Source organism: Salvelinus fontinalis, chromosome 3 (assembly GCF_029448725.1).
Source record: "Salvelinus fontinalis isolate EN_2023a chromosome 3, ASM2944872v1, whole genome shotgun sequence".
Lineage (NCBI taxonomy): Eukaryota > Metazoa > Chordata > Actinopteri > Salmoniformes > Salmonidae > Salvelinus > Salvelinus fontinalis.
Genome location: NC_074667.1, coordinates 19,485,882 through 19,507,906, shown reverse-complemented (window position 1 = coordinate 19,507,906; position 22,025 = coordinate 19,485,882). Strand labels below are relative to the sequence as shown.

Below are 22,025 nucleotides of genomic sequence, written 5' to 3'. Positions count from 1 at the left end.
AGGAAGCCATATCGACAGATTTTTAAAAAATTGTCGCTGTCATGTTTCATTTGAACCATTATACCCTGATGAAGACAGCTTGGCTGTCGTTGGATATATATATATATATATGGATATATATGGATATATATGGATATATATATATATATGTTTAGCATCTGAGCTCCTAGAGCGTGCGGCTCTCCTTTATTTTCAAGTTTTCTACTCCGCTAGCCAGCACCTCGCCTAAATAGGTGTGCGTTTCTTGATGTTGCAATTTGGTCGAGAAAACGTGCAGTTTATATCGTTGAGAAAGTAACACGTTTAATGTAACTATTGCTGTTTTGTCATTCTTTTCATTTTGATAAACAATTTACGTGCGTGGGATGACTTCCATCTACGAAGAGAATTATCCAAATTCTTTGGCGCTTGTGGAAGGTCTTCGTCAAGATAACAGTGAAGAGGAGTTGGACTTTTCCTACCTGTTTTTGTACAACCCATCTGAGAATGACTTTCGCGGGAATGAAGGTAAGGCAGCAAGCATTTTCCAGAAGTGCAGTCAATCATGTGTTCCGACGAATCTTTTGGGGTTAAAATAATAAAGGTTTAAATTGGAGTTTATAACGTGGATTTTTATTCAGAATTTACAAGACAAAAGTATTCTTATCATAAATCATATTTTGTACACTACTCAGAAAAGGCTACAGTCACAAAACGAAATGTAAAATAATATATTTCAATTAGCTTTTTCTTGCTTGTACAAATCCATGGTTTTGTGACTGAGTTTATATTAAACCAGGTTGAACCAGTGGTGAATGATGTCACTCCATCAATTTGACACGCATGCAATTTTAGGAACATGTTTCCTATTATTACTTGTAATTGCTTGATGTACATTAAAAAAATTGTAAGAACAAAAAATATTGTCACTAAAATGGCAAGCGTATGGTAATTAGAAAAAACAAATAAAAATCTCTATTCTGGTCGTGAAATGGTGCAATCCATGATGCACTCGCCTAAATGAGTAACCCCTTCATACTTCCATATTCTTGACAGACAACTCAGGGGTTCCCCCTCACGATGGTCACAACCCTCCATCTATGGTGCCCTACCCTTGTGAGGACAGTTCCAGCTGTGCCCATACAACCTCCCGTCAGTCCTCCTACTACCATGGCCTTGTCACTGACTGCCTGTCTGGGCCTGGGTTTAACTCGCTGGATCTCCCCTCCAGGCCAGAGGGTGCTCCCTCCCCCAGCCCCAGGATTGAGATCACCCCATCTGTGGACCCTCACCGGACTCAGCCCCTGGATGCCAGCCCCAGATCGACGGCCCTGACTGTGTCTGGCTATGAGAATACAGCCTATAGAGAGCCTCAGTGCCTGAGCCCTGCCAGCAGCAACTCTTCCACGGGCTGGCTGCTTGCTCTCCCTGGGTCTCTCCTTGTGTATCTCCCAGTGGTGATGGGGGCGCGGTAGGCTTGACCACCTTGGACCACCTCCAAGGCATCCACATGTCCATGGCTCACTCCTCCCCAGGGACCTCCCCATGAACCAGCATCACAGAGGAGACATTCCTGGTACTGCAGAGTCAGCGGTCATTCTCCCCCCACTCCCATACCCACCCGCGCTCTCGCTCCGCCTCTCCTCAGGGCAAACGCACCTACGACCAGTACAGCGGCCCCAGCCTGGGGACCACCAGCCAGCAGCAGCGCTCCCGGGGGCCTCAGCCCCTCACCCCACCACTCCCAACGACCCAGGGCCCAGGCTGACCCACAGGCCTATGCCGCTGAGCAGGCTCCCAGCCTTGAAGAGGTGTTGAGCAGCCTCAGCTCCAGCCTACCCAGGGCTGTGCCCTCCAAGATAGTGCAGCCCATTGTGGAGTGCTACACGTACAGAGAGAGCCAGGGGGATGGCTATGTGCACCCCATGGAGCAGGGGAGGAGAGGCAAAGCTGGGGCAGAGACCTACATCCTCCCTACATCTGTCTGGCCAGTTCCACTAGCCCACGGAGCAATCAGGTATAATGTGCTATGGGAATGATGATCCCTCATAAGAATGACTCTTTAATGACAGGCTATGTAAAGAAGCAGTATTAGGAAAATCCTATTGCATTTGAAATTGTGATTTCATGTTCTGATATGTGTTTTTGTAATTCTTGTAATGGTACTAATGATCTTAATCCGCTACAACCAGTGAAATCTCTCTCTCTCCCCTCTTCAGTAGCATTCCTGTGCCATCTCTGCCCCCTCTAGATTTGCAATTGCCCAGTCACTCAGGCCAATATGAGCTCTGTCTGGAGCAGCAGCCTAAACAGCACCACCGTGCCCACTATGAGACAGAGGGCAGCAGGGGAGCAGTCAAAGCACCTGGCGGAGAACACACTGTGGTTCAGGTACTGGGTGTGGGGAGGGGAGGTGTGTGTTTAATCTAGGTATGTATGTTTGTGGGGATGGGTGTTGACAATGTGCCTGTGTGGATGTTTGAGTGTCAATGTATAGTGCAGCTTGTACTCCGGTGTGTATAAATATGTGTCCGTGGTGGTATTTCCTTGTCATTGTGTCACCCTGTTTGTCTCAGGTGCCCAGCTGCAATATGTAAATGAACATCCTTGTATCAGCCTGCATTATTATGACTACACCCATTCAACCACAACACCAGCATAGCACAGTTACATCATACAGTGTTTTCACATATGACGTTCGGTTTCCTGGAGTGTTTGTGAGAATTATACAAAATAAGTTTAGCTTTTACAAGACCTGACAATAACCGTTTCAGGGTTTGATTTGCAAGATGCTCATTCTACATGACGTTAGCAAGCTAGCTTGTTTGTAACGAGCTAAAAGTTACACACGACTCGCGCTGCCCCTCACAATACCTAGTACTCTGGTCTTGGATCTTGGACTCACTACTCACGCATGCTTAAGAACTCAGATCAGGGTACCAAACACTCTTGGATCCAGATCATACAGGGGATATGTGAAAGTGCCCATACTCTCATGTACTCTTCTTTACAAAAAGTTATTTACTACAATGTTCTATTCAAGTAGTTTGAGAAGAAGAGTACATGAGTCTTAAGTAAAGGAGAGGAAGACTCCCTGTTTAGTAAGTTGATTTGTGAGCTAGCATCTCACACTCAAAACCTGCTGAAATCATCCTTTACTGATATATTTTTTTCCATGTAAATGTGAACCCTTTGAACCCTTTCGTTACTAAATTAATGAGCGGTCTTCTCATTCTGTGACGTGAAAGCCAAGGCATTTCTGGGTCCAGGGCAACAGTAGCAATGCTAACCATCCGCTAATCATTAGCCATCCGCTACATATGCAAATAATTAAGTCGGAGTTGGCCTTTTCCTTCATGATGTAATGGATAAGAGCTGTGATATTGTTGAGTATTTAACCCTCGATGTTCCCTAAGTAATTATAGATGTCTCTGATTTCAACAGTTTCATCTTTTGATGAGTAGGTGTCGAGAACGAATTGTGCTACTGTAGATTACACATTAGAATGTGGTGCACAGTTTAAAATTATTCATTTTTTTGTCAGAGATATGATTGTTTACCCTCATGTATAAAAGCTGAAAGAATGCCAGAGCTGTGCAGTACAGAGGACACAGTACATATTCTGCTGTTCTATCGCACGTGCAATGATGTCAGAGGGGGAAAGAACCGTGTTCGTTGATTGCGGTACATCTTTGTTTTAAAAAATCAAATCACATTTTATTGGTCACATTTACCGAATACAGCAGGTGTAGACCGTACAGTGAAATGCTTACTTACCCTTAAGCCCTTAACCAACAGCTAATGAAAGACACAGATCTTGTGAATCCAGTCAACATGTCCGATTTTTAAAATGTTTTACAGGGAAGACACAATATGTAAAGATGTACATCTATTACCTAAAAACACATTAGCATAATCCACCATCTTTTATTTGTCCACCAACACCAGTAGCTATCACCAATTCGGCTAAACTAAGATATTTATAGCCCCTAACCAAGAAAAAAACTCATCAGATGACAGTCTGATAACATATTTATGGTATGGGATAGGTTTTGTTAGAAAAAAGTGCATATTTCAGGTAGATGGCATAGGTTACAATTGCACCCACCGTCACAAATGGACTAGAAGAACTACATTGAGCAACGTGTTTACCTACTTACTAATCATCAAACATTTCGTAAAAATACACAGCATACACGAATCGAAAGACACAGATCCTGTGAATACAGACAATATTTCAGATTTTCTAAGTGTCTTACAGCGAAAACACAATAAATCGTTATATTAGCATAGCACATAGCACATAGCAGCCCAGCATTGATTCTAGCCAAAGTGAGCGATAAAAGTCAACATCGCCAAAATATATTAATTTTTTCACTAACCTTCTCAGAATTCTTCAGATGACACTCCTGTAACATCATATTACACAATCCATATAGAGTTTGATCGAAAATGTTTATATTTAGCCACCAAAATCATGGTTAGACAATGTGAAATGTAGACCAGCTGGTGAGAAAATGTCCGTGCGCCACTTAGACAGTGATCTACTCTTATACATAAATACTCATAAACGTGACTAAAAAATATAGGGTGGACAGGGATTGATAGACAATTTAATTCTTAATACAATCGCGGAATTACATTTTTTAAATTATCCTTACTTTTCAATACAGTTTGCGCTAAGCGAAGCTACGTCAAAAAACATGGCGTCCTAAGCCACTAATATTTTTCGACAGAAACACGATTTATCATAATAAAAATGTCCTACTTTGAGCTGTTCTTCCATCAGTATCTTGGGCAAAGGATCCTTTCTTGGGTCCAATCGTCTTTTGGTGGAAAGCTGTCCTCTTGCCATGTGGAAATGCCAACTGCGTTCGGGATGAACTGGAAGCGTGCCCAGCAATTCAGAGCGTTTCAGAAATAAATGTCCCAAAATCGCACTAAACGGATATAAATTGCTATAAAACGCTTTAAATTAACTACCTTATGATGTTTTTAACTCCTATAACGAGTCTTAACATGACCGGAGAAAGATTACTCCCAACACTAATGCTTGGAACAGGAGCGGGTCGGTGTCCTCCACGCGCGTTACGCACCAAGAAAAGACTTGCTAGCTACAGGGTTTTTTAATTTATAGTGCCTGTGAACGCGCAATCGACCCCATTTTAATCGTCATCACGTAAAGGCATCCAGGGGAAGACGTAAGCAGTGTCCGTATAGTCATAGCAATAACAGTGCCCTTTTAACTGACTCCAGAACAGTGGCCAAAATTTCTGAAATCTAACTCCATGTCAGGGAAATTGCTGTAGAATGGGCTCTGTTCCACTTAGAGACAAAATTTCAACTCCTATAGAAACTATAGACTGTTTTCTATCCAATAATAATAATAATATGCATATTGTACGATCAAGAACTTTGTGGGAAGCCGTTTCAAAAATTACACGATTAGCATAAATAGTCACAACAGCGCCCCCATCCTCAATAATGTGTGAAAGTTAAATATTTTAAAAAAATATTTTTTTTGAATTTCGCGGCTCTGCCTTTTCAGTGGGGGTCGGGGGGGAGTGCCGCTAGCGGCACCCTCAGCCTAGACAGGTTAAAGGTCTTACTCACATCAGCTGCGGGGTGCATGATCACACAGTTGTCCGTAACAGCTGGCGCTCTCATGCATGTTTCAGTATAACTTGCCTCGAAGCGAGCATAAAAGTAATTTAGCTCGTCTGGTAGGCTTGTGTCAATGGGCACGAGCCTACCAGCCTGTGCTTCCCTTTATAGTCTGTAATAGTTTGCAAGCCCTGCCACATCCAACGAGCGTCGGAGCCGGTGTAGTATGATTCGACCTTAGTCCTGTATTGATGCTTTGCCTGTTTGATGGTTCGTCGGAGGGCATAGCGGGATTTCTTATAAGCTTCCGGGGTTAGAGTCCGGAAGCTTTTAAGAAATCCCGCTATGCCCTCTGACGAACCAATCCCAAATGGACGTGGCAGATTCCAGTATTAATGGTAAAATTGTTTGTTTGTTGTTGACAGCTTCATGGGTATAGAGGCAAAGCTCCACTGGGTTTGCTGGTGTTCATCGGAACAGCTGACAAGAGGCTCCTCAAGCCCCATGCCCTCTACCAAGTGCACCGCATGACGGGGAAAACCGAGCAACGAGATCATGGTCAATGGCACCAAGGTCCTGGAGATCCCTCTGGAGCCCAAGAACAACATGAGAGCAGTGTAAGGAGAGCTGCCACATTAGAGACAGTACAGTACACACACACACAGATGTTTTCAGAACTAGGTTATAAAATAATGAATCAAATAAATGTTCACTTCCTATGTAAAGGATTGACTGTGCTGGGATCCTAAAGCTGAGGAACGCTGACATTGAGCTGAGGACAGGAGAGACAGACATCGGACGGAAGAATACCTGTGTCCGTCTGGTCTTCCGGGTCCATATTCCCCATCCAGGAGGACAGTATGTCTCTCTTCAAGTGGCCTCCCTTCCCATCGAGTGTTGTAAGTTAACTTTTGTTCCAGCAACCTGACTTCTAACTACTGCAAATAATAATAATAATCTGCAGAGCAATTTAATCCAAACCTTTTCTTCAGTAATGTAATGTTATATAAGGATTATATGACAGGAATTTAGTAAACTGCCTTCCTGTCTATACGTCTTCCTGTCTTTTTGAAATATTAGTTATTTTGCTCACAGCGATTTGCTTGTGCAAAATGTCACCCTCAGAATGTAAATAATGTACTCCTATGGTTCTTCTAATGTTCTCCTAATGATATTCTACTGTGGTTCCACAGCCCAGAGGTCGGCCCACCAGGCTACCCACTGTAGAGAGTCAGGACATGGACCGCTGCTCGGTTCTAGGGGGACAGCGGATGATACTGACCGGACAGAACTTCACCTCTTATTCCAAGGTGGTGTTCACGAAGAATACACCTGGTGAGGAATTTACAATCAATCAAATATATAAAGCCCTTTTACATCAGCAGTTGTGCTTTACATTAACCTGGCCTAGACTCCAAAGAGCAAGCAAAAGCAAATCATTGTATCTAGTAATGGCATCTTTAGTATTAATCTGCCAAGGATCAAATCCCAACCTGATCTCTGACACTCAAACCACAAGGCCACTGACTTTGTTCAGCAGTAGTTGATAACTATTTTGTAATAGTTGTCCTATTGAGAAGTCAATTCCCAGAACATTTGCTCTAGATAACAGGTTTACAGTGACGCACTACTCCCAAGTTCAAACAGTCACAAAATAGGGATGCACTGCACATGCTCAAATAACAGCAGAAATGAAAACAATGACTAGATCAAAAAGTTCTGAAATATTCAATCATATGCCATTTAGGAGACCATTTTTTCAAAAGCATCCTACAGTACAGTGCATGTATGTGATCCCTGTAGGAATTGAAGCCATGATCTTAGCATGGCCAGCGCTATGCTCTTACTAACTGAGCCACATAGGGCCTACATATTGCAATGATTATTATCCATCATTGTATTGTCATTACAGGATTATGATGTCACGTAACAAGGTGTGGGTGCAGAATATAAGTACCATTATGAGTTTGTAAACGGCCCTCTTGTTTACCATGTGGTTTAGTGCGAGAGGATGTGGTTAGACAAACCATAGATATCATCTTCAAGCAGAGAGTTTTTTTTTGTCTCACTTTACTCAAAACGTGGGCTGTGTGCAGTAGGTAAAAGTTGAGATGGGAATATACTAGAGCAGAGATGACAGAGAATCTTTACTGATACTGCCTACATGCCAGTTACTGAGAAGAAACTGGGGGTGAATAGGGGGTTTTCATAAAACCTCACTACCTTGATAGATTTATAAATGCTTTCGTAACATCCTGAGTATGATACATGTAATTGCTAAGTTTGTTGCTACCACCACATTACTGGGTTTGTTTGTGCCATTTGTGTTTTGTTCGGATCTAAAAGGTTCCATTTGACTATAAATACACTCGTTAGCTCCTGTTTTAGATAATATTTATTAAATATATAGAAGAATGTTATTCCAGATTTACTACTGTAGCTGCCTTCACATCCCTCTCTGCGAATTTTAGAGTTTGTTCATATCAATCTCTGCTCCGCTCCTATTATTTAATTCAATTTATTCAATTTATGCTAATGGTACACTGCACTTGCATTGTGTTTCTTTCAGATGGGCTGCAGATTTGGGAAGTGGAAGCATCAGTAGACCGAGACAAAAGCCAATCAGTGAGTTACTGTCCTAACACATTTATGTGACATTAAAATACTATTGGCTTTATAAAGTACTACCTAAATCCTCTTCTTCTACATATATACACTATATATACGAAAGTATGTGGACACCCCTTCAATTAGTAAATTTGTCTATTTCAGCCACACCCATTGCTGACGGGTGTATAAAATTGAGCACACAGCCATGCAATCTACATAGACAAACATTGGCAGTAGAATGGCCTTACTGAAGAGCTCAGTGACTTTCAACGTGGCACCGTCATAGGTTGACACCTTTCCAACAAGTACATTTGTCAAATTTCTGTGCTGCTAGAGTTGCCCTGGTCAACTGTAAGTGCTGTTATTGTGAAGTGGAAATGTGTAGGAGCAACAACGGTTCAGTCGCGAAGTGGTAGGCCACACAAGCTCACAGAACGGGACCGCTGAGTGCTGAAGCACGTAGCGCGTAAAAATCTTCTGTCCTCAGTTGCAACACTCACTACCGAGTTGCTTCCAGAGGGAGTTTGGAACGTCAGCACAAGAACAGGTCGTCAGGAGCTTCATAAAATGGGTTTCCATGGCCGAGCAGCCACGCACAAGCTTAAAATGATCATGCGCAATGCCAAGCGTTGGCTGGAGTGGTGTAAAGCCCGCCGCCATTGGACTCTGGAGCAGTGGAAACACGTTCTCTGGAATGATGATTCACGCTTCACCATCTGGAGAATCTAGGTTTGGCGGATCAAGGGAAAGCTTAACGCTACAGCATACAATGACATTCTAGACAATTCTGTGATTCTAACTTTGTGGCAACCGTTTGGGGAAGGCCCTTTCCTGTTTCAGCATGACAATGCCCCTGTGCGCAAAGCAAGGTTTATACAGAAATGGTTTGTCGAGATCGGTGTGAAAGAACTTGACTGGCCTGCACAGAACCCTGACCTCAACCCCATCAAACACCTTTGGGATGAATTGGAACACCGACTGCGAGCCAGGACTGGAAGCAAGTTCCCGCAGCAATGTTCAAACATCTATTGGAAAACCTTCCCAGAAGAGTGGAGGCTGTTATAGACGCAAAGGGGGGACCAACTCCATATTAATGCCCATGATTTTCGAATAAGATGTTCGCCGACCGGTTGTCCACATACTTCTGATCTTGTAGTGTATCTCACACAGCCTCAGTATAGAGATATGGAATATACACAGTCCACACTGTCGCCCAGTGATACTCTCAGTGATACTCTATGACTGATGTTCTACTGTACCATATTATATCAAGAGCATGCTGTGTGTCGAGATCCCTCCATATCGAGATCACACCATTTATCACGTGGCTAAAGTTAACTTCTATGTGATCAACGGGAGGAGGAAACGCAGTCAGGCGCAGCACTTCACCTACACTCCTTTAACAGGTGAGTCCATCCATACGCCTTATATATTTTTGTCATTATTAGAACTGGATACGGCCACACCTTAAATTTCAGTAACTTTATCACTATCCCATTGCTTACTATTTAAAGGGATAGTTCCCCCAAATTACATATTGGCAATCGGTGCCGCCTCTGCCTAAACACAGAGTAAGCAGCGTGCTGTGTGTAGGAAGTCAGTCAGGATCTGAACTTACTGTTGAGAGATAGCATGGTAGAATACACAACGTGCAATTTAGAAATGTAGTTGTGCATCAGCATCTCGTTATGTCAGTCAATCAATTAGCCCATGTCAAGGCAAGGCACGTGCCCAGAGGCAACCTAAACCCAAAAGGCTAGAGGGCTTTCTGTTGACAATATATCATTTTGTAATTTGTGTGAACTATCCATTTAACTTGTTTTTAGCGCCAACTGTCATTTAAAACTCAGATCATCCAAAGTCTAATTCCGATTTACTGTTCTTTTCAGTTCCCGCCATTAAAACGGAACCCATAGATGACTTCCAGTTTAGCCAGCTGGGTTGTACTGTGTCCAAGGTCCTAGGAGTGTCACCCAAGTCCTACCACGACACCCCCAGTAGCCACTTTACCCCTAATAGCCACAAGGCTGGCTTGACAACCTTAGCATCCTGCCAGTAGGCAAGCCACCACGACTCCATTGTCAGATTGTCAGCCTATCAACAAGACCCATCTGTCTATTACCCCAGTAAAATCAGAAGCCTGGGCAGCAGCCCTGTTCTGTATCAAGATATGCACCACCACCACCCAGTGATGATCCACTATGGCTCCCCATCTCAGATGTCCTAAATCGGTAGCCAGCACTACTCCACCCTAGTCTCCCAACCTTTCAACCCCTCTCACTCTGCCACCAATCAGCGAGTTGTCAACGTTGCGGTCCCATTGGCCCAACACCAGCATGTCACCATGGTGGGTGATGGGTACCCGGCTGCACCTTCACCATGGAAGGTTGGTGCCTCGACAGAGGCCTGTTCATCAGAAGGCCAGTACCAGAACTTCATGCAGATGGTGGTGCCAGTCTTGGGCACGTCTCCACGACTACCACCACGACATAGCTCTACCCTGGCCCAGAGGGGTCCAATAACGGGGAGCCAGAGTGGGCCAGTCCTGGAGAAGGTGATGGTCAAGCAAGAAAACCTGAACCAAGCCTATCTGGATGATGGTGAGTGAAAAACATAGTGCATACTGCAGAAATGTACTGTACCCCATGTAGTCTTGAGCGATATACCGTTTATACTGTATACTGGGGTATTTTGAAACGGTATGATACAGACGGTATGATTTTCATTACTGTTTAATTTAATATAATATATTTTATAATAAAATGAATAAAAATGTATTTGTTGAGGGCACCCCTGGCTCACGGGGGCTACAGGGGTGCGTGCCACTGCTTATAACTATAAGAAATCTAAGATGTGTGAAATAATTTATATCCATCTCAGGGTTCCAGCTATGCATTTGGTTTGCTAACTTGCTAGCTAAGTGGTCAAGATCAAACGTCTTGGTTACAGCAGAGACATTCAATCCCCTCCTGGATCAAGATCCCTGTTGCCCGAAATTGTTTTGAAATAGTGCCCCTTGTGTGCACATTCGGTAATACCGTATACTCCGGTGTGGTAGAAACGGTATGACGGTATGAAAGTCTGGATACCGCCCAACCCTAACCCCAGGCTCCTCTCACTTGTTGTTTTGAATTGGTGAGAATGACTATGGTTAAACTGTTATTGTTATTTTGGTGGGGATGCTGGAAATTTAGATGCACAACAATGTTATACAATACCCAGCAACATCTTCAAAGAAACTCATGTGTTTGAGAGAGGAAACGCATTTATTCGTATCCCTAATCTCTCAAAGGAGATACAGATGATAAACAGGAAATGTAGAGCATATATACATGTATGTGTATATATGTATGTGTGTATATGTGTGTATATATATGTGTGTGTGTGTATATATTCATTACGTGAATGTCTGTCAGCAGTAGCCTGCCAGAATACGCTGCTGGCCCCTTGACTTTGGGCCAGACAGAGGAGTGATATGGACTTCTACTCTGACACTCTGTATGAGTTGGTCTCTTATCTCTGAATCCCAAATCAACCCCTAGCCCTAACACTAGATCCACTTTTTGAGATCTTACAAGATAGAATAGGAATAAGCAATATGGTGACAATTCCACTTTGTGTATCAGAGGGCAAGATGGCGTTGCCACAGTGTTGCTTACACTTAACCTATCCGATCTAAAAGTACAGTGGAGTCCAAAATGATTGGAACCCTTGATAAAAGATTAGCAAAAAAATCCTGTATAAAATAACACAAATACTGAGCTATATTGTATGCTAAAAATATATATATACAGTTGAAGTCAGAAGTTTACATACACTTATGTTGGAGTCATTAAAACTTGTTTTTCAACCACTACACACATTTCTTGTTAACAAACTATAGTTTTGGCAAGTCGGTTAGGACATCTACTTTGTGCATGACACAAGTCATTTTTCCAACAATTGTTTACAGGCAGGTTATTTCACTTATAATTCACTGGATCACAATTCCAGTGGGTCAGAAGTTTACATACACTAAGTTGACTGTGCCTTTAAACAGCTTGGAAAATTCCAGAAAATTATGGCATGCCTTTAGAAGCTTCTGATAGGCTTACTGACATAATTTGAGTCAATTGGAGGTGTACCTGTGAATGTATTTCAAGGCCTACCTTCAAACTCAGTGCCTCTTTGCTTGACATCATGGGAAAATCAAAATAAATCAGCCAAGACCTCAGAAAACAAATGGTAGACCTCCACAAGTCTGGTTCATCCTTGGGAGCAATTTCCAAACACCTGAAGGTACCACGTTCATCTGCACGAACAATAGTATGCAAGTATAAACACCATGGGACCACGCAGCCATCATACCGCTCAGGAAGGAGACACGTTCTGTCTCCTAGAGATGAACGTACTTTGGTGCGAAAAATGCCAATCAATCACAGAACAACAGCAAAGGACCTTGTGAAGATGCTGGAGGAAACATGTACAAAACTATCTATATACCCAGTAAAAAGTCCTGTATTGACATAACCTGAAAGGCTGCTTAGCAAGGAAGAAGGCACTGCTCCAAAACCAGACTACGGTTTGCAACTGCACATGGGGACAAAGATCATACTTTTTGGAGAAATGTCCTCTGGTCTGTTGAAGCAAAAATAGAACTGTTTGGCCATAATGACCATCGTTATGTTTGGAGGAAAAAGGGGGATGCTTGCAAGCCGAAGAACACTGTCCCAACCGTGAAGCACGGGGGTGGCAGCATCATGTTGTGGGGGTGCTTTGCTGCAGGAGGGACTGGTGCACTTCACAAAATAGATGGCATCATGAGGTAGGAAAATTATGTGGGTATATTGAAGCAACATCTCAAGCCATCAGTCAGGAAGTTAAAGCTTGGTCGCAAATGGGTCTTCCAAATGTACAATGACCCCAAGCATACTTCCAAAGTTGTGGCAAAATGGCTTAAGGACAACAAAGTGAAGGCATTGGAGTGGCCATCACAAAGCCCTGACCTCAATCCCATAGAAAATTTGTGGGCAGAACTGAAAAAGCCTGTGCGAGCAAGGAGGCCTACAAACCTGCCTCAGTTACACCAGCTCTGTCAGGAGGAATGGGCCAAAATTCACCCAACTTATTGTGGGAAGCTTGCGGAAGGCTACCCAAAACGTTTTACCCAAGTTAAACAATTTAAAGGCAATGCTACCAAATACTAAATGAGTGTTGGTAAACTTCTGACCCACTGGGAATGTGATGAAAGAAATAAAAGCTGAAATAAATCATTCTGTAACTATTATTCTGACATTTCACATTCTTAAAGTAAATTGGTGATCCTAACTGACCTAAAACGGGGCATTTTTACTGGGATTAAAAGTCAGGAATTGTGAAAAACTGAGTTTAAATGTATTTGGCTAAGGTGTATGTAAACTTCTGGCTTCAACTGTATACAGTACCAGTCAAAATTTTGGACAGACCTACTCATTCAAGAGCTTTTCTTTACTTTTACTATTTTCTATAATAATAATAATAATAATAATAGTGAAGACATCAAAACTATGAAATAACACATATAGAATCATGTAGTAACCAAAAAAGTGTTGAACATCTAAATATATTTGAGATTCTTCAAAGTAGCCACACTTTGCCTTGATAACAGCTTTGCACACTCTCGGCATTCTCTCAACCAGACAAGGTAGGGTTGGTATACAGAAGATAGCTCTATTTGGTAAAAGACCAAGTCCATAGTATGGCAAGAACAGCTCAAATAAGCAAAGAGAAACGGCAGTTCATTGTTACTTTAAAACATGAAGGTCAGTCAATCCGGAAAAGTTGAAGAACTTTGAAAGTTTGTTCAAGTGCAGTCGCAAAAAACATCAAGCGCTATGATGAAACTGACTCATGTGGACGGCCACAGGAAAGGAAGACCCAGTGTTACCTATGCTGCAGAGGATACGTTCATTAGAGATACCAGCCTCAGAAATTGCAGTGCAAATAAATGCTACAGAGTTCAAGTATGACACATTACAGCTTCAACTGTTCAGAGGAGACTGTGTGAATCAGGTCTTCATGGTTGAAATGTTGCAAAGGAACAACTACTAAAGGACACCAAGAAGAAGAAAATACTTGCTTAGGCCAAGAAACACGAGCAATGGACATCAGACCAGTGGAAATCTGTCCTTTGGTCTGATGAGTCCAAATTAGAGATTTTTGGTTCCAACCGCTGTGTCTTTGTGAGACGCAGGGTAGGTGAACGAATTATCTCCACATTATCTCCACATGTGTGGTTCCCACATGAAGCATGGAGGAGGAGGTGTTGGGGTGCTTTGCTGGTGACACTGTCAGTGATTTATTTAGAATTCAAGGCACACTTAACCAGCATGGCTACCACAGGATTCTGCAGCGCTACGCCATCCCATCTCGTTTGCGCTTAGTGGGACTATCATTTGTTTTTCAACAGGACAATGAGCCAAAACACACCTCCAGGCTGTGTAAGGGCTATTTGACCAAGAAGGAGTGTGATGGAGTGCTGCATCAGATGACCTGGCCTCCACAATCACCCGACGTCAACCCAATTGAGATTGTTTGGGATGAGTTGGACTGCAGAGTGAAGGAAATGCAGCCAACTTGTGCTCAGCATATGTGGGAACTTGTTGGAAAAGCATTCCAGGTAACTACCTCATGAATCTGGTTGAGACAATGCCAAGAGTGTGCAAAGCTATCATCAAGGCAATTTATTTGTATCCTTTATTTAACTAGGCAAGTCAGTTTAGAGCAAATTCTTATTTGCAATGACAGCCTACCCCGTCCAAACCCGGACGACGCTGGGCCAATTGTGCGCCACTCTATGGGAGTCCCAATCACGGCCGGATGTGATGCAGCCTGGACTCGAACCAGGGACTGCAATGACAACTCTTGCACTGAGATGTAGTGCCTTAGACCGCTGCGCCACTCAGGAGCCCTAAGGGTGACTACTTGGAAGAATTTGAAATATAAAATATATTTAGATTTTTTTAGCACTTTTTGGGTTATTACATGATTCCATATGTTATTTCATAGTTTTGATGTCTTCACTACTATTATTCTACAATGTAGACAATAGTAAAAATAAAGAAACTCTTGAATGAGTAGGTGTGTCCAAACTTTTGACTGGTACTGTATATATTATGGTAACGTCATTGCTCAGAGAAATAGATTTTGTTTATCAAGTATTCTCAAAAGCATAAGTCAAAATTATTGGATTCCCTGTTTTCAATACTCCAGCACTCTTCCCATTTGAGGATAATGACAGACTTAAAAAAAATTATATTATTTATAAATATTATATATTTATATTTATTGCATATTATTTATTGCTCCTTCATTTTTTTATATACAGTATATATCTTTTTTTACTTCAGTATATTTGAGTAAATACTTTAACACTTATTTTTCTTAAAACTGCATTGTTGGCTTGTAAGTAAGCATTTCACTGTAAGGTCAACACCTGTTGTATTCAGCGCATGTTTTTTTTATTTATTTTTATTTTTATTTTACCGTTATTTTACCAGGTAGTTGACTGAGAACAAGTTGACTGTGACATCGATTTGATTTGATCAACACATTGCCTGCAGTACTCATGCTTCAAAAACTCTCGACCATCGTTACAATACATTCCGGGATGGCTACAAAACTGAAAGCGCAAACCACCACATTTAATCACGGCAAGGTGACTGGGAATATGGTCGAATACAAGCAGTCCAGTATGCCCTCCGTAAGGAAATCAAACAGGCAAAACGTCAGAGACAAAGTGGAGTCGCAATTCAACGGTTCAGATACGAGACGTACTGTATGTGGCAGGGCCTCCAGACAATCACGGATTATAAAGGGAAAACCAGCCACTTCGAGGACACAGACATCTTGCTCCCGAACCAGCTTTGAGGATAACAAGGGCTGCGCCCAAGGACTGTGCGCTCTCGTTCTCCGTGGCTGACGTAAGAGATTTAAGCGTGTTAACCCTCCCAGACGGCATCCCAAGCTGCGTCCTCAGAGCATGCGCAGACCAGCTGGCTGGAGTGTTTACAGACATATTCAATCTCTCCCTATCCCATCTGGACAAGAGGAATACCTGTGTAAGAATGCTGTTTATTGACTACAGATCAACATTCAACACCATAGTACCCTCCAAGCTCATCATTAAGCTTGGGGTCCTGGGTCTGAACCCCGCCCTGTGCAACTGGGTCCTGGACTTCCTGATGGGCTGCCCCCAAGGTGGTGAAGGTAGGCAACAACCCCTCCACTAAGCTGATCCTCAAACAGGGGCCCATAAGGGTGTGTACTCAACCCCTCTGTATTCCCAGTTCACCCATGACTGTGTGGTCACGCATGCCTCCAACTCATTCATCAAGTTTGCAGATGACACAATAGTGGTAGGCCTGATCACCAATTACAACAAGACAGCCTACCCTACAGGGAGGAGGTGAGGGCCTTGGCAGAGTGGTGCCAGGAAAATAACCTCTCCCTCAAAGTCAACAAAATTATGGAGCTGATCGTGGACATCAGGAGACAGCTGAGGGAACACAACCCCCCCCCCCCCCCCCCCCCCCAGCCAAGTTCCTCGGCGTACACATCAGTGACAATCTGAAATGGTCCACCCACACAGATAGTGTGGTGAAGAAAGGCGCAACAGCTTCTCCACAACCTCAGGAGTCTGAAGAAATTCGGCTTGGCCCCTAAAATCCTCAAAAACTTTTACAGATGCCCCATTGAGAGCATCCTGTCAGACTGTATCACCGCCTGGTACGGCAACTGCACAGCTCTCCAGAGAGAGGTGCGGTCTTCCCAAAGCATCACCGGGGGCACACTGCCTGCCCTCCAGGACATATACAACACCCAGTGGGTGTCACAGGAAGGCTAAGAAGATCATTAAGGACTTCAGCCACCCGAGCCATGGCCTGTTCACCCCATTATCATCCAGGAGGCAACTATCTCAAGGCCATCAGACTTAAATAGCCCTCACTAGCAGACCTCCACCCAGTACCCTGTCATCACTAACCAGCTACCACCCGGTTACTTAACCCTGCACCTTAGGGGCTGCTGCTCTATGTACATTGTCATGGAACACTGGTCACTTTAATAATGTTTACATGCTGTTTTACCCATTTCATATGGATACTGTATTCTAGTCAAGGACATCCTATTCAACGATTGCTGTACATATACTATTCTACGTATTCTTCAGATATACTACATGAAGTGCATTCGAAAAGTATTCAGACCCCTTGACTTTTTCGACATTTTGTTACGTTAAAGCGTTATTCTAAAATGGTTTAAATAATTTTCTCAATACACACACAATTCCCCAAAATGAAAACAAATGTATTAAAAATTCAAAACAGAAATACCCTATTTACATAAGTATTCAGACTCTTTGTTATGAGACTCGAAATTGAGCTCAGATGCATCCTGTTTCCATTGATCATCCTTGATTGGAGTCCATCTATGATAAATTCAATTGATTGGACATGATTTGGAAAAACAGGCACCTGTCTAGAATGACAACCAGCTCTGCAGCACTCCACCAATCAGGCCTTTATGGAAGAGTGGCCAGACGGAAGCCACTCCTCAGTAAAAGGCACATGACAGCCTGCTTGGAGTTTACAAAAAGCCACCTAAAGGACTCTCAGACCATGAGAAACAAGATTCTCTGGTTTGATGAAACCAAAATTTAACTCTTTGGCATGAATGCCAAGCGTCACATCTGAAGGAAACCTGGCACCGCCCCTACGGTGAAGCATAGTGGTGGCAGCATCAGGCTGTGGGGATGTTTTTCAGCGGCAGGGACTGAGCGACTAGTCAGGATCGAGGGAAAGATGAACGGAGCAAAGTACACAGAAATCCTCTTTGAAAACCTGCTCCAGAGTGCTCAGGACCTCAGACTGGGGCAAAGGTTCACCTTCCAACAGGACAACGACCCTAAGCACACAGCCAAGACAACGCAGGAGTGGCTTCGGTACAAGTTTCTGAAAGACTGAGTGGCTCAGCCAGAGCCCGGACTTGAACCCGATCTAACATCTCTGGAGAGACCTGAAAATAGCTGTGCAGCGACGCTCCCCATCCAACCTGACAGAGCTTTAGAGGATTTGCGAAGAAGAATGGGAGAAACTCCCCAAAAACAGGTGTGCCAAACTTGTAGCGTCATACCCAAGAAGATTTGAGACTGTATTCATTGCCAAAGGTGCTTCAACAAGGTACTGAGTAAAGGGTCTGAATACTTATGTAAATATGATATCCGTTTTTTTTTCTTCATACATTTGAAAAAATTGCAACCTGTTTTTGCTTTGTCATTATGGGGTATTGTGTGTAGATTGATAAGGGAAGAAAATATATTTTAGAATAAGGCTGTAACGCAACAAAATGTAGAAAAAGTTAAGGTCTGAATACTGTTCTCTCCGCGTACTGTCCATAATGTCTTTACATCCCATCACACGCACACACACACACACAAAAACATGGCCAAAAAGTTGTGAACATCCCTTCAAATTAGTGGATTTAGCTATTTTAGTCACACCCGTTGCTGACAAGTGTATAAAATCGAGCCCACAGCCATACAATCGCCATAGACAAACATTGGCAGTAGAATGGCACGTACTGAAGAGCTCAATGACAATGTGGCACCGTCATAAGATGCCATCTTTCCAACAAGTCAGTTCGTCAAATGTCTGCCCTGCTAGAGCTGTCCCGGTCAACTCTAAGTGCTGTTATTGTGAAGAGGAAATGTGTAGGAGCAACCGAGCAGCCTCGGCCTCATGCACACAAGCTTAAAATCACCATGGGCAATGCCAAGCGTCGGCTGGAGTGGTGTAAAGCTTGCCGCCATTGGACTCTGGAGCAGTAGAAATGCGTTCTCAGGGGTGATGAATCACACTTCACCATCTGGAAGCCTGACGTACGAATCTGGGTTTGGCGGATGCCAAGAGAATGCTACCTGCACCAATGCATAGTGCCAACTGTACAGTTTGGGGCCTGGGGCTGTTTTTCATGGGGCCTACCCTTAGTTTCCGTGAAGGGAAATCTTAACGCTACAGCATACAATGACATTCTAGACAATTCTGTGCTTCAAACTTTGTGGCAAGAGTTTGGGGAAGGTCCCTTCCTGTTTCAGCATGACAATGCCTCCATGCACAAGGCGAGGTCCATACAGAAGTGGTTTGTCGACATCGGTGTGGAAGAACTTGACTGGCCTGCCCACCTTTGGGATGAATTGGAACGCTGACTGGGAGCCAGGCCTAATCACCCAACATTAGTGCCCAACCTCACTAATGCTCTTGTGGCTGAATGGAAGCAGGGTTTTTTTCTTGTCAGGTCAGTACAAAAAACAAACAAAACAAAAAAAGTATGAATGTATGTACTTGTAAGTCGCTCTGGATAAGAGCGTCTGCTAAATGACTTAAATGTAAATGTAATGTTCATTTGAAACACTCCTGGCCAAAGGTGGCTCAAACTCTTTCAAGCTACCACAAACCTTGTTATTATTCATTCTTCTGAATCTGGTATCAAAAGAGCCAGAGACAACTTCAATGGACAACAGGGCTGAGCGTTATGCAAATAATGGTTACAATGTATTTAAATATTTATTTCACTCTATACACACAACACAATGTTAAGCACTGGATGTTGAAAAATAAAAAAGTCACAGGTTTCAATGTAGAAAAGTCATTACATTTTGTCATAAAACCTATTTGTTCATCTGATTAGTGTTATTTTGCTATTATTCATTCTGTAAACTTTATGTAAGGCAGGGTTACATTTAACACTATACACAGACTTTGTAACAAAGTTTGTTTTATGAGTAAGTCATAAAATCACTAACCTTGTTTTGTTGCCCTGGTCTCCATCTGGCCCACCAGAGGTTGGTTCCCTGGCGCTCACTGTAGGAACTGATTGCCTCTAAAAACCCATATATTCAATCATTGAATCAACTACTTTCAACATTTTCATTGAAAATATGTATTTATTGAATGTCACTCTATTGCACTATATTCTAACCAAACCTACATTACCAGTTCATATCAGTAGGTGTCATTATTCACTAGCTAGTCAAAAAGACTGATGCCATGATGGCTGCCTTTCTCTGTATTTGTGAAAGTCATTGTTGTGCTAGAATCCATAAATCTTCTCTTTCTGCATTAGCCATTCATCTGTTATGGTTAGACACATGTGTTCATATTGTCTGTGGTGGAATGTGTATGTTTTTTACTTTTAAGACAGTGAAATTTGCACCACAAAGATTTGTGAATAACCACCAGCAGTAGAAATAAAATAATATGCCATTGTTCGTGAAGCAAAAAAACTGTCTGACTAACCTTTTCAGGAACTTCAGTATCCCTTGGCCTTTGGTAGCAGCAGCAGATCGTTTCATCCCCTTTATTCTGTGCCAAACACATTTATTTAATGAGTCTAAATTATTAACGTTACCTGCTGGCTGCATGATTGTATCAATCTAGCTAGCGTATGTTAGCTACCTAGCTAGCGTATGTTAGCTATCTATCTATCTAGCTAGGCTACTAAAGATAACATTAGTAATTTTGTTAGCTAGCTATAGATTGGATTATTGTAGCAAGTTTTAGAGGACGACTAAACAGCTTTTATTAACATGTACATTGTTTGATATGAAAATGTGTGTTAGCTCTCTCATGAGGCAGACAACCAGGGAGGCAGGAGAGGAGTGTGAGCGAAGAAAGAAACCAAGTGCATAGTCAAAAAAATAGGTGCAACCAAACATAGTTGTTGAGAGGTGTGGGTGATGAGTCTCTGTATGCTGTAGCACTGAGACCACTGTGACTGACAAGTGAATCCACCTGTCGCAGCGAGCGTGGGGGTACTGTGTGAAATCCCAGGGACAGGGTTGTATTCACTAGAAAAAAACGGAGGCAAGCGGCCTGAAGTTGGGGGAGTTACTATTTGAACTTGTGCAATAAACATCTGCTTTTTATTTTCCGTTGCAAATCGTTTTCCAATGTGTTTCTATGACGTGGACTGATAAACGTGAAAAAAGCTGATGCTTTGAAAAGTACTGGGGTAAATGCTGTCTAACCACACGTTTTCTGGCGGCTCTGTCTCTGACTGTGGATGCTTGGAGAAAAGCAGTGATATGACACCCTGTGGCGCGACAGTGTCAATGTGATTTACTATTACAAGTACAATTTATGTTATACTGTCCTAAACATTATACTCACCCTATCTTGTTTTCCAGTGAATGACATCATAAAGAATCATCTGACTGTCCACAGTAAAGAGCAGTCATAGAAGAGCCAGGAGAATTGTGACTAAATTCCATGACAGAATTGTCTGATTGGCCCACCATGACCCCACCATGACCTCAACTTCGTATATTGTGTATGCAGTTAGGGGTAAAAAAAATCAAGTTAGGGGTATGCAGTGCCTGATATCATGGGTTATCTTTTTAAACTGTTTAATTATTTTAGCATGTGTATCATGTATGTGGCCTCAATGTACAGTAGACAGATTTTTTCCATTGTGAATAGAAACATCTTTATGAAAATCTCTGTATTTACTAAGACAATATAGAAAAGACCAGAATGTGATTGAGACTGTAGTGTCACATTTTTAAGGCTTCTCTGTCATGTTGGCAATCTAATTAAATTGTTCTGTTATTTGATTTGATTTAGTGTCCCTACCATTAAAATACAGATTTCAAATCTTTGTTGATTTCAAAATGAATCATTTATCAATGTCTATATATCATGAATTTAAAAGTCCAAAAATGGATGTAGCAATCACAGATTGACCCTTTAATCTACCATTAAATGCATGTGCACTTGTTACAAATCAATCTAACCGGACAACATATTTCCAACCATAGG

The 22,025-nt window shown here is 42.5% G+C and overlaps 1 pseudogene; it reads left to right on the top strand.

Annotated features, from left to right (window-relative positions):
• The first annotated feature begins 191 nt into the window (after positions 1-191).
• LOC129840625 (nuclear factor of activated T-cells, cytoplasmic 2-like) lies at positions 192-21,864 on the top strand (annotated as a pseudogene).
• Positions 21,865-22,025: the final 161 nt, after the last annotated feature.